The following is a 12,939-nucleotide window of genomic DNA, read 5'->3' as shown; positions in this document are numbered from 1 at the left end:
TTCCCCAGTTAATAGTGGGGTAATTAAAGTCACCCACAAATATGGTATTGGGTTGGATGGTTAGTGTTCCTAATAAGTTTAAATACATGGTATGGGTTTCCTGGGTCATAGAGGAGGACCTATAGCTTACAAGGAAGTGGTATTGGATTTTACCTATGGTGATTTCAGCATGGAGCAGCTCAAGTGCATTGTCCTGTTTGACCAGCCTTGAAGTACATTTAGTTTTGATGTAAACAGAGACACCTCCACCTATAGTTCCTGCCTGTGAAGTAGCTGGTCTAAATGCGTGAAAGGCATTACAACCCTGCACTGTTGGTGTGCTGTCTGCAGCTTTAAAGCATGTCTCAGAGATTGCACAGACATCAGCATTCTCTAGGGTAAAGAGAGCTTCCAGAGAGAGTGGAGTTTTTTGTTTAGGCTCCTAGCATTGAGCAGTAATACTAGATTTTCTTGGTTTTGATTTGCTATGTTGGAAGTACTTTCAGTCTGGCATTGTCTAAAAAATGCACTATGGGAGAAGACAAATGTTTTAGCTGATATTTGAAAGCCTAGAGGGGAGCGGTGCAGACCATCCCTGGCAAAGTAGCATGGTCTATTGACCATCTCCTTCCATGCTGACAAATACTGCACCCCCTTAGAATGACACCAGAAACTAAGCCAATTATTAAAGTCAATCATATTTTATTCGTATTGTGGCATCATCCTTGGAGAAGGTAAAATGCTGCTCAATGCTAGGCTCATACCAGCCTGAGACACATTCTGAGAGCTCTATGATGTCCTGCTTCATATAGTCTAGGAAGGTACGTCTCAGGTCATTTACTCCCACATGGACTATGACTGAGTCATATTGGCAAGTGTGATCCAGTGACCTAAGTACATGTGTAATGTGGCGGATCCCAGCCCTGATAAGCAACTGCCTGCAACTTTCTCCTTACTCAGCCTGGTGAGAGGGACATCAGTGTGTCTCACTATGGAGTCTCCACTGACTAGAATGTTGGATTATGTGTTGACTTGCCTTATGGGCTTAGGGGTAGAGGCTCCATGAGCTGTAGATCTATGTGCTGATGTGGGTGTTGTTTTGAAAGAGTGTGTTTGGGGCTGCTGAGGGTATTTCTTATGTGTACTTTGTCTAGGTGGTCTTTGTGGTTTAGGAAGGGTACATACAAGTGCCTCAGTATATGTGCGTCTATATGTCTGCTTTGAATTGTGCGTGATGGGTGCAGCATGTGTACTACTGGCAACCTTATTGACATTAGTACTTTTAGGTGAGAGCTTTGCCTCCAGTGACATTGTGTAAATACATCTCTCACATGCCACATCAGTTTGTTTGAGAATTAACTGGTTGTCAGTAAACACAAGACAATTTCTACATTGCCTCAGGATGCCCATATCCACCAAGCCAGTAACGGAGACAGTAGGAAAGTTTCTATCCATGGCAACAGACCTTTTTTTATTGATTAGACTACTGCAGTGAGTTTATCAATCACCATCAGGAGTATCCGGTTTGCAACTATGTGGACAGTGCTTGGCTCTGCAAACTAGATGTCCAGTGTGCAACTAGATATTGGAGAAATTTCAATTGTGCTTTTACAGGAAATATGTCCATTCAAGGTGTATGAGTCTGTACAGGGCACTGACAAACACTTGAGGGGATACTAATATGCAGACCCTGAAAATTTAAGGATGAAGTATTTAAGCAGATATTCTGAAGTTAAAAAGAAATCAAGCAGTATTTACTGAAAACAAAGAATTAGCTTATCAAGAATGATGAAAAGAGGGGAGTCACATGAATGACTACTGCCTTGTTACTACTAATGCTGGTCTCATCACAGCTTCACTCTGTTGGGATACAATACTCCCTTGCTTCTTCACTCACCAGAAGCAAAATGTTAGCACCAATCCCAGGAAGAGAAGCAGGCCACAGCCTGTTTGGTGATCCACAGTCTTGTCTCAGATGATGCAAGGGTCTATATAACAGGTGGGTTAAAGACATTTTAAAATCAAACTGATGCTTACAGCCCAAACTTTGGTTTATATTGTCTCTTAAGCTTCCTACCACAACAGAAATCAATCCTTTCTGAAGCAGACAACACATCAGCAGTGTGGATTCTACTACTGCTATTACGTATTCAGACTATATAAACATATCATCAAATCAGGGTATTCTGTGCAACATGGTTTGAAACTAGCCAAAGTACTTTTTGAAAGTAGATGTAAAGCAAGCCCTATTTTCATGTACTCTGATTATTAACATTTCTGAAGTGGCAACATGAGACGTCTACTTTTACAATATAAAATAATGTTTGCATTCTTAAGTCTTCATATCAGAGAAGTGAGATGTTAGGTTTCCTACAGCTTCACTGGCTTTGGGAAAATTTATAATTATGGCAATAAACAAATTCAACACTCGAGATGAGACATCAAAAACATTAGAAGGAAAGCGAATGCACATCTTTTCCCCATACAAAGTGAGTGAAGTCAGGAAAAATGCATAGTGGGACATCTATATTAAAACATGTATGCAGCATAACAGGGAGAGATGTAAGTTTCCTTCAAAATCTTCCTTTTCACCTAGGTGTCTGGTAGGAAAATACTACGTAGTACTGCATTCAAGACAGAACAGTGTGTTCTGATGGGTTTGCACACAGTCATGACATCAATCAAAATCAATTCTGCAGCTATTCTAAAAGAATAAGGATGCTTAAATACAAGGAAACTGCAGCAAGGAATTAAATATAGACCTTCATCGACCCATCTGAGCTGCAGAAAGAGACTGAGCATCAAATTTCTTTCGAAGAGTTCAGTGCACTTGAGGGAGGAGGTTTTTAGACCATCGACAAAGTAACAGTAATGGCTCCCTCCAGTGTTCAGCAATATGAAGAACAGCAGCAGTTAACATCAAGAATAAAAGTACATATGGTCCACGGCGTTCTCTTTCTCACTTTCATGTTTGCCCAAAATTAAGACATCAGCACACTCCATCTTTCCTTCTCTTCATAAGATAAAACACTTCATCGTAGCCCTGCTGACTGCCCTCCACTTTGTTTTTGTCTAGCTAAAGTATCCTGCACCTCTAAGAGTCGCTGAACAAACCACATTAGCAGAGGGAGAGATGCAAGCTTCCCACTTGCCTTTTTCCTGTAGTGGCAGTTAGGCAAATGCTATGCAGTAATGCATTCATGACAGAACTGTGTTTTTATAGACTGTATTCATTAACATTTAAACACACGCTGCTATGTATGGCTGTATTCTTAATCCTTCACTCACTTCGGTCTCAAAACAAATTTTTTTTGTATATACACACACACACACACACACACACACACACACACACACACACACACACGTTGACCTGGGCCTGATTTTCCTTTGACTTTCTTTTGCTGAATACTGTTTTACACACACATTTCTCTCCTGACAATCATAGCACTTTGAATTTACTTTGCTACTATAACTCTATTCACGTGATAAAGGCACGTGTCAAAGACTACATTTCATATCAGTGCTTTACCTGTGCCAGTGGCATACACACACAAAGACCAACTATGGCTCAGGTGAGCAGAGTTTGAAAAGCATTTCAGGCACTTAATGGCATAGGTATGACATGCCTGTCCTGCAGGGGAATGCACAGGTTAATTTTCCTGGTGGAGACTGAGGAAACAACCACATGATACTGCCTGCTGCCTGGGACTGGGTAGGGTAATCTGACTGATGTCAGCCCCATGTGAAAGTTAAAGGTAGTAGAGCACTGATGCCCACTACAAGCCTCACAGAAAGGTTGTTACTGGACTTGTGCAGGGGATAAGGTAAAACGAAAAAAATAAAAGTGTTGATACACACCAATGTTTGTGTAAATGATGGCCTCTATCAACAAACTCACACACACCCTTGGCGATGAGGGAACAAATGGACGATTAAGCTGGTGGGGTCTGGTGATAGGCAGTAAGGTAACAAAAAAAAAAAACTTTAACGCCTCTCTCTCTTTCAAAAACTCAGCATGCTTCTCCCATGCTTCAACAATATTTAACTAGTTGAGGACCCAAGATGACTACACACTGCTCAACAGGTACAGCTCTCCCAGTGTGAAACCTGCAACTGTGTAAACAGCTAGTGAAAACTACTTATCAAGGTAAAATAAGGATACTGGCTACTGATTACAGTGTCTAGGAGATAGATTTCTCAGCCAATTTATTTGGAGGTTCTGAATGAGCCGAGGAAGAGGATAAGAAGGAAGGTCTCTTGGACTTGTCACTAGTTGTTGGAGAAGATTGTAAAGCTTCATCCAAAGAAGGCTTTATTAAACCTTGTAAAATCGGTTTGTTTTTCCTCTCATGTAACACTCGAGAGCTGAAGGATTAACAAAAACTGCAGGATTCCTGCAAGTGAACAGAACCCAAGCAGTACACACACACACACACACACACACACACACACACACACACACACACACACACACACACACACACACACACAAACACACACAAACACACACACACACACACACACACACACACACACACACACACAAACACTGCCCATCAGTAATTGACATTTTTTGGGGAAGTAGTTTTGGCATTTCTTGAACCCAGAGACTCTAGGTTCTTTATCTCTAGACTTTTTAGACATGCTAACACCCCAATAAACTGCAATAAACTTATACCACAAATAAGTTAAGCTAACACACAGGAAAATACAGTACATGGAACTAAAGCTCTACTCTCCAAGTTAAATGGGCGTTAGGCCCTCTAACTTAAACGGACCTAGCCGAGCCGAGGGGGGAACAGACAACACAAACCCTCTAATAAAAAAACGGGTTACCTTTAACTCTTCAACTTAAACGAGCAAAGGGAAATACACAATTACCACAAGATGGATACGGATAGGATAGGCCTAGTGAAAAAAATGACGGCCAATAAGCAACAACAAAACAGGAGACAAACAAATTATGCAAAAACCTATAAAACGGATAAACTGCCACAACTAAACTACAATAACTCTAATAACAAGAAATTTGTCAAAAGAAAGCTATTAGAAAAGTAATCAAAAACACTTAGCCATGGCCAATAAGAGAGCATCATCAAGTGTCAAACGAGATCTGGGGGTTACTCCAACGCATTGTGGGATAGGTATTCAGCCACAAGCCAAGTCCGAGACTTCAAGCTAGCGTACTGGCACAGTTGGACCAGAGTATCGGCTCCGTACCCATCCAATAAGAAAGAAGGCAGGAGGGACAACATAACATCAAATGTTATACTGTTAGAAATCCATCTCGATGAGGTAACTTTGGAGACTTTGAAGTCCAGTCCGTTAGCAGCAAAGGAAACAAGGAGTTAAGTAGCCTAATGGCCTTGGTTCTGGAAGACAGATGAGCAACTGTATGTGCACATCCAGAGTGTGAAACAAGTATTCACCCTTGTTGGCATGATGGTGAAAGAACACTGGTAGATGAGTGGGGTGATACAAATTAGAGTCGGATGCCTCCTTTTGGAGAAAGGAAGGATTAGCTTGCAATGAGACTGCCTTTTGAGAAAAAGACAAATGAGATGAGTGCCTGTAATTTAAATATCCTCTTGAATGATGGTTATAGCCACAAGCATCAAGGTCTTCCAAGATAGAATCATCAAGGAGTTGGCTCAAAGGAGGACCTAAAGGCCTCCAATATTAAATTTAAGTCCCACAAAGGGACTGGTTCTCTTATCAGGGGATCAGAAGAAATGTTCCTTTACGAAAGGCTTTACAAGATTTGTGAGAGGATAAGGAGTGGGCATCAAAACCTTGGTGGAAACAGGAAATGGCTACTATCTGAACCTTAATAGTTAAAGGAAAAAATAAACCTGAGGAAAGAGCTGTAAAGGTAACAGAAGAACCACAGGAAGAATGCACTGACAGTGTCTATCCCATGAGCAGCTGCTCAAGCTGCAAAATATCTTCACTTCCTCCAGCAGACTTTATGAGCAGATTCTTTCTGGGAAGTGGAAAGAATGCAAACCGCCACTTGAGAGAGAGACGGATGTCTGTCCATTACTGGAGCTGCAGACTCCACGTGGCTAGTTTGAGACTAACCAGATATGGGTGAACTGACTTGTATGGGTGAGAACAGTGGTAGTACAGTTCTACAAGATCCTTCCTTAACAGCAGATCTCCTACTTCTCACTGTTGTAGTATTCCTTACTAAATGGATATTTAGCGGAGAATAACAGAACGCCTGGCCAGCATACCAAAGCAGCATACAAAAAACAGCTCAAGATGCCATAAAGGTGCTTTATTATGAACTACACAAGCTTCAAAATTAAATATATAAAGCTTTCGCAAAACTGCTTTATCAAATGTTAAATTGCCAATTGCACATGGCCATTTAAATATGCATAAAAGATCACATGAATGAATTTATTTTTTTAAAAAATCGGTCTAGATTTCAAAATATATTTAGTTTCATCAAAGCATTCAAACCAGGGATATAATCTCCTCTCAACATACTTATCTCTTTATATTCCATGATTTCCGTTTTATTTAAAATATCTCCCCCTCTGCATCTATTTAAAGTGAAAACTTATAAAGCTGAAAACGTAAAAGCATGACCTGTCCCTTCCTTTTGAATGTGTTTAAATAAATCACTGGTTTCATTTCCTCTTAATTTCAGAGAGATAGGGAAATATTCTTTTAGTTTAAAGCTAGTTTCACCTACAAAAATGAGGGACAGCTTCTGCATGTTGCTACATATACAACATAAGATGTATGACAATTTGCATAATGTTTAAACTCAAAAGTCTAGTCATTACATAATGTATAAAAATTATTTGTAATATGCTTACAGTATTACACAATTCCCACATGGACAAGTACCATGCCTTCGTTCTGATATAAACATAATATCATCTATTTGTTCCTTATAACATAGTGCTGTTTCAAATACTGACTAATTTTTTTTAACTAAAGGACTCTGGTAATATTTCAAATTGCTTATCTACAGTGCCTGAAATATGCCAATGCTTATCTATAAGTCTACTATAACAGATTGGCATTCATAAGCCTGGATTCTTAACTAGCTTTGCCTTCTTCAATAAGCATATCCAAAATATTGTAATATTTGTATATGTTTGTACTCTAGCCTACTGTATTTCCAAGACCATAGGAATTGTATAATTGAAACTAAATACCTTATTGTAACCTTGCTAATTGTTTTTGGAGCTTTTCTACCCAGGACTCCATTGAAAACGGGTTATTTTGGCCCAATGGTCTATCCTGGTAAACCAACTGCAAATAAATAAATAAAAGGAAAGGCTAGATTATACTTTTAAATTTCAGCTTTAGAAGTTATCACTTTAAAATGGATGCAGAGGTGGAGCTATTTTAAATAAAATGACAAGGATGAATAGATAAGTTTGTTGAGCAGATCATGTCTCTGGGTTAAATGCTTTGATGAACATCATATGTATTTTAAAATCTAGATCGATAATAGTCATGCTTTTAACCAATGATAACTTGTTTTTAATGTCATGTGATCTTTTATACATATTTAAATTGCCACGTACATTTGGCAATGTAACACTTGTATCAAACTTTCATTTAATTTTAAAGCTTCTGTGGTTCATAATAAAGTGCCTTTGTAGCATCTTGAGCTGATTTTCTCATTCTGTACACTACTTTGGTGCCTAGTTCAGATTTCATCCGCTGGAGCTCTACTGTTTGTTTTAGCATACCAAGGCCTTTGCACCTTCCAGGCACTGTACATCAGACACATCTCCTATATCCCAAGCTGTAAGGTACATAAGTGACATGCAAGCAACTAATCTTCAGAAATGAACTGAACCAGGAGAACCAGCGTAACCCAAAAGGAAATGCAAGTACATATGTATCCAGGAAGGGGCAGCAGCAGGAGAACCACCATCACTACCACCCCTCGGACAGAAGGTAATAAACACAGAAAATAGGTGAAGAGGGAGGGAAGGCATATTACAACAGTAAAAAGTAGGGCATCTACTATTATGGTAAGATCTTGCACAACTGTACTATGTCCTTCATCATCACTGTTGCAGTACTCCTTACTAAAATGAGAATACAAAAGTTACTGGACAGAATGGGGGAGAAAGCCAAAAAGAAATCCTCAATAAAGTGAAGCATTAAGCCTAATGGGCTTAGGTACTAGAAATTTACCCTGGGGTTAATACCTCAGAGTCTATTTTACGTCAAAATGTATTAAATCTTTTTGACAAGCAGGGGATCGAGCTTATGGAGGTTCATATGAACACAATCAAAGAGCAATGGGCCAACTGGCTACTGAAATATGCAACCTTGAAAAATCCATTACCCAGGACTTATTGTTTGATAATTATATGGATATTTACAACACTACATTTTCCCATGTGGACAAAGCATGTGAAGAGATACTTAAAAAAAATACAGAGGGACTGGTCAGAGTAACTTTATGGTAATGCATATCGCAACCAGACCCCAACCTATTTATTCTAGATTAGACTTCTGTGGAATCTATTCTGATTATTTGGGCCCAGATGTTCAAGGGAGGGCTCATTTTACCAACAAACTGGAAGATTTCAGCACCCCCTTTGGATTCACTCTTGCTGAGGTGGCAATGCATACAGTGAAGTTTCTTTAAATTAAATGCACTATCTCATGATCTATTAATGTATGGTCAAATAGACCAGCCTACTGTTCGTTCCCTCTATTTTTGGTATTCCCAAAATCCATAAGGACTTAAGTAACCCCCACTTAGACCTACAGTGGACGCACGCAAGTCTAACACACGCACAATATCCAACTTTTTGGTCATCAAACTGAAGGAGTGTGTGAACAAGCTCAGTGCAGTAGAAAGTCTCAAGAATCCTTACAGACTTAAGTGCAAAGTAGTAGCATTTAGTGAACATTATCTTGGTTAGAGTGGACATAAGTCTTATTAACTGCAACTCCACACCACAAAGGACTTGACTGGCTTAATGAATTTCAATTTCTGATTGACAACATGGTTTTAAGTGGAAGGGAGGCAAATACTGTGGTGCAATTGATGGACTTGTGTTGAGTAACAATTTCATCTATAGTGAAGGGCATTTCTTGTCAGAAAACTGGTATTGCAATTGGAGCAGTGTGTGCATCTTCACTGGCAAACATGGTTATGGCCCAGTGGAAAGGAAATTTGGGTTTTAACAGTGAGTTTGTAGACTTATGGGTAACATACACACATTATTTGGATATTTGTATTTTTTCAGTCAACTCTGTGGCCAAGATAGAGGAATTTATTCTTTCAGTTTACTTATACCTCTGGCAGGGAATCAATTACTTGAATGTGGAAATTAAAAAGGTTAAAAACAAACAGATGTTCATACCAAATTATCAAAAACCTACGTTCTCCAAGTCCCTCCTTCATTTTGATAGTTGGCATCCTAGACACCAAAAGAAGGCTGTAGTTAAAGGCCAACTTGGTATGTTAGTATGAATGGTGTCATTACACATTAAGTTTATTGCTGATGAAATGTTTTTGAAGAGAGGGTATACCTGTTCTTTTTTAATCTCCCCTACATTTGACAAAGTTATTTATAAAAGGAACATGGGGTGTATGTGGCATTATTAGTGGATGGGACTAATAATTCAGCTGGCAACCAAACATTTAGTGTTGATATTGGTAACAAGACAGTTCATGAGAACTGTTTAAATCACATACTGTATAGAGAAGTCCAGCAACTGCTGGGATTATTGAGGGGAACTGGACATTGGTCAAAAATAATTGTGAACCGCTTCAAAAATTTGGTCCCCAACCCAGTTTAGGACACAAAGGGGGTAACATTTAAAAGACTACTTTGAAAGAGGAACTTATTTGGAGAGGTACAATCAAAACCAAAAATATGGTACCTGTAACCAAAGTAGCAACATTTTGGTAACCAACACTATTAATACTTTGCATTAGGGTCAAAGGGCATTTTTACTGTGACACAAAAGGTGTTATTTATTTAGTTAAGTGTTCCCAGTGAGATGCATTTTACTTTGGGAAAGCTACAGTGGATATAAAAAGTGTACATACCCCTGTTAAAATGCCAGGTTGTTGTGATATAAAAAAATTAGACCAGAATAAATCATTTCAAAACTTTTTCCACCTTTAATGTGACCTATAACCTGTACAATTCAATTAAAAAACAAATCTGTTAGGGGAAAAACATTTAAAAAATAAAAAACATAAAATAAGCTGGTTGCATAAATGTGCACACCCTTAAACTAATACTTTGTTGAAGCATCTTTTGATTTAAATTATAGCATTCAGTCTTCTGGGTAGGAGTCTATCAGCACGGCACATCTTGACTTGGGAGTATTTGCCCACTCTTCCTTGCAAAAGTGCTCCAAATCTGTCAGATTGCAAGGGAATCTCTTGTGCACAGCCCTCTTCAGGTCACCCCACAGATTTTATATTGGATTTAGGTCTGGGCTCTGGCTGGGCCATTCCAAAACTTTAATTTTCTTCCAGTGAAGCCATTCTTTTGTTGATTTGGACATATGCTTGGGGTCATTGTCGTGTTGAAAGGTTAAATTCCTCTTCATCTTCAGATTTCTAGCAGATGCCTGAAGGTTTTGGGCCAACAGTGACTGGTATATATGAATGGTTCGTAATTCCCTCCACCTTGACTAAAGCCCCAGTTCCAGCTGAAGAAAAGAAGGTTTTGGGCCAACAGTGACTGGTATATATGAATGGTTCGTAATTCCCTCCACCTTGACTAAAGCCCCAGTTCCAGCTGAAGAAAAGAAACTCCAAATCATGATACTGCTGCCACCATGCTTCACTGTGGGGATGGTGTTCTTTTGGTGATGTGAAGTGTTATTTTTGCACCAAACGTACCTTTTGGAATTGTGGCCAAAAGTTCAACCTTGGTCTCATCAGACCATAACACATTTTACCACATGCTTTTGGGAGACTTGATGTATTGTTTTGCAAATTTTAGCCAGGCCTGGATAGCTTTCTGTGCAAGAAAAGGCTCATGTCTTGCAACTTTACCCCATAGTCCAGACATATGGATAATAAGGAGACTGTTGTCACATGTAGTACACAGCCAGTACTTTCCAGAAATTCCTGCAGCTCCTTCAGTGTTGCTGTAGGTCTCTTGGCAGCCTCCTTGACCAGTTTTCATCTTGTTGTTTCATCAATTTTGGAGGGACGTCCAGCTCTTTGCAACGTCACTGTTGTCCCAGATTTTCTCCACAATGACTGTATTCACTGTGTTCCATGGTATATCCAATGCTGTGGACATTTTTTTGTACCCTTCTCCTGACTGATACTTTTCAACAATAAGATCCCTTTGATGCTTTGTAAGCTCTCTGCGAACCATGGCTTTTGCTGTAGCAGGCAACTGAGTAAATGTCAGGAAAATCCTACTAGGACAGCTGAACTTGGGGTTAATCAGAGTCTCTTTAATTGATGGCAGGTTTGTACCCAAAAAGACAATGTTGAAGCACCTGTTGATTTAATTACAGCAAAGTATTAGTTTAAGGGTGTTCACACTTAAGCAACTAGCGTATTGTACGCTTATTTTTTATATTTTTTCCCCTACCAGATTTGTTTGTTTTTCAATTGAATTGCACAGGGTTACAGGTCACATTAAAAGGTGGGAAAAGTTTTGAAATGATTTATTGGGGACTCATTTTTTATATCACAAAAACCTGGCATTTTAACAGGGGGTGCTTACAATTTTTATATCCACTGTAAAAGGAACTTAAAAGAACAGATGTGTGAACATTTTTATTATATTGGTAAGAAAAAAATACCAATGCTTTATTTAGACAGGTTTCCATATATCCAGACCACCACTTCAGGTTTTTAGTTTTGGAGAAGGTGGAGAAAAAAAAAAACACCCTAGGGAGGGCCATGGGAACTCATTTTGGAGATGAAGGAATTGTGGTGGCAGCTCCATCTTAATGCAGGGAATTATCCTGGACTTAACAGTTTCTTGTATTCTTAAACTTAAAAGGTATCAATTATAGAACCTTCAGGTATTTCTGTTATGGTTATATTTAAATGTATACAGCATTTACACATTTTATCATATACATACTGTTTGCAATAATACCCGTTTTAACTCCTTGACATTGGTTTTATTGATTCTTGAGAAAACTAGAACCAGGAAACATGAACACTGTTTAGGTAGCAAATCCCATCTGAGGAAGTTCACGTAATAAAAGTGAATGAAAGCGCTAGCTTTGGTGTCTGTGTCCTGCATTTCTGGGATTTGCTACCTAAACAGTGTTAGTGTTTCCTGGTTTTATTGATTCTTGTAACTCCTCCTCTTGTAGTGGCTTATTCACTTTAATTTTTTTTTTTCAAAATGTAGGGATGGCTGGCATTGGTTCACTGTGATCATGCGATTTCTTTTGGTTTTAAAAGGATTATAGTGGCTGATTCTAATATTCTGATGAAGTCCCTGGTTCAGGGACAAAAGTGCTCAATAATTTTTACTATCTTCTTTTAAAGTTCTGTTTTGTTCTGTGCAGCTTAATATGGTCCACTTGTTTTTGAGTGGGTTTGGGCATTGCCTTCTGCAATAGCTCCACCTTGGGGAGCCTGTGTATTTTCCTGTTTTCCGATTTTACTAGAAATTCTCAAATAACCCATGCAGTATGGCCCTGGCAAAGCCAGCTCCAGTCCTAGAAAAAACATCCAACTTGTAGTGTTTGGTAAAGGTGTGTACAGAAGACCAAGTAGCTTCCAAAATGGATCTACTATCCAGATCCTTGAAAAAACACCAGGAGGAGGAGGCTACCGCCCTGGCAGAACGAGCACAAACAGAAGAAAGCTGCTTAGCATGAAAAGAATAGCAGAAAGAAATGGCTTTAGAAATCTGAGAGGAGATGGTCTGCTTAGAAACATCTAAACCCAGTTTCTCGGAATTTAAGGAAACAAAAAAGTTGCAGTTTTCTTTGTATCCTTAGTCTTCTCCAGGAAGTATT

Source organism: Protopterus annectens, chromosome 1.part0 (genome assembly GCF_019279795.1).
Source record: "Protopterus annectens isolate FY-2018-M chromosome 1.part0, PAN1.0, whole genome shotgun sequence".
Classification (NCBI taxonomy): Eukaryota; Metazoa; Chordata; order Ceratodontiformes; family Protopteridae; genus Protopterus; species Protopterus annectens.
The sequence above is the reverse complement of the archived record's forward strand: the minus strand, read 5'-3'. Positions refer to the sequence as shown.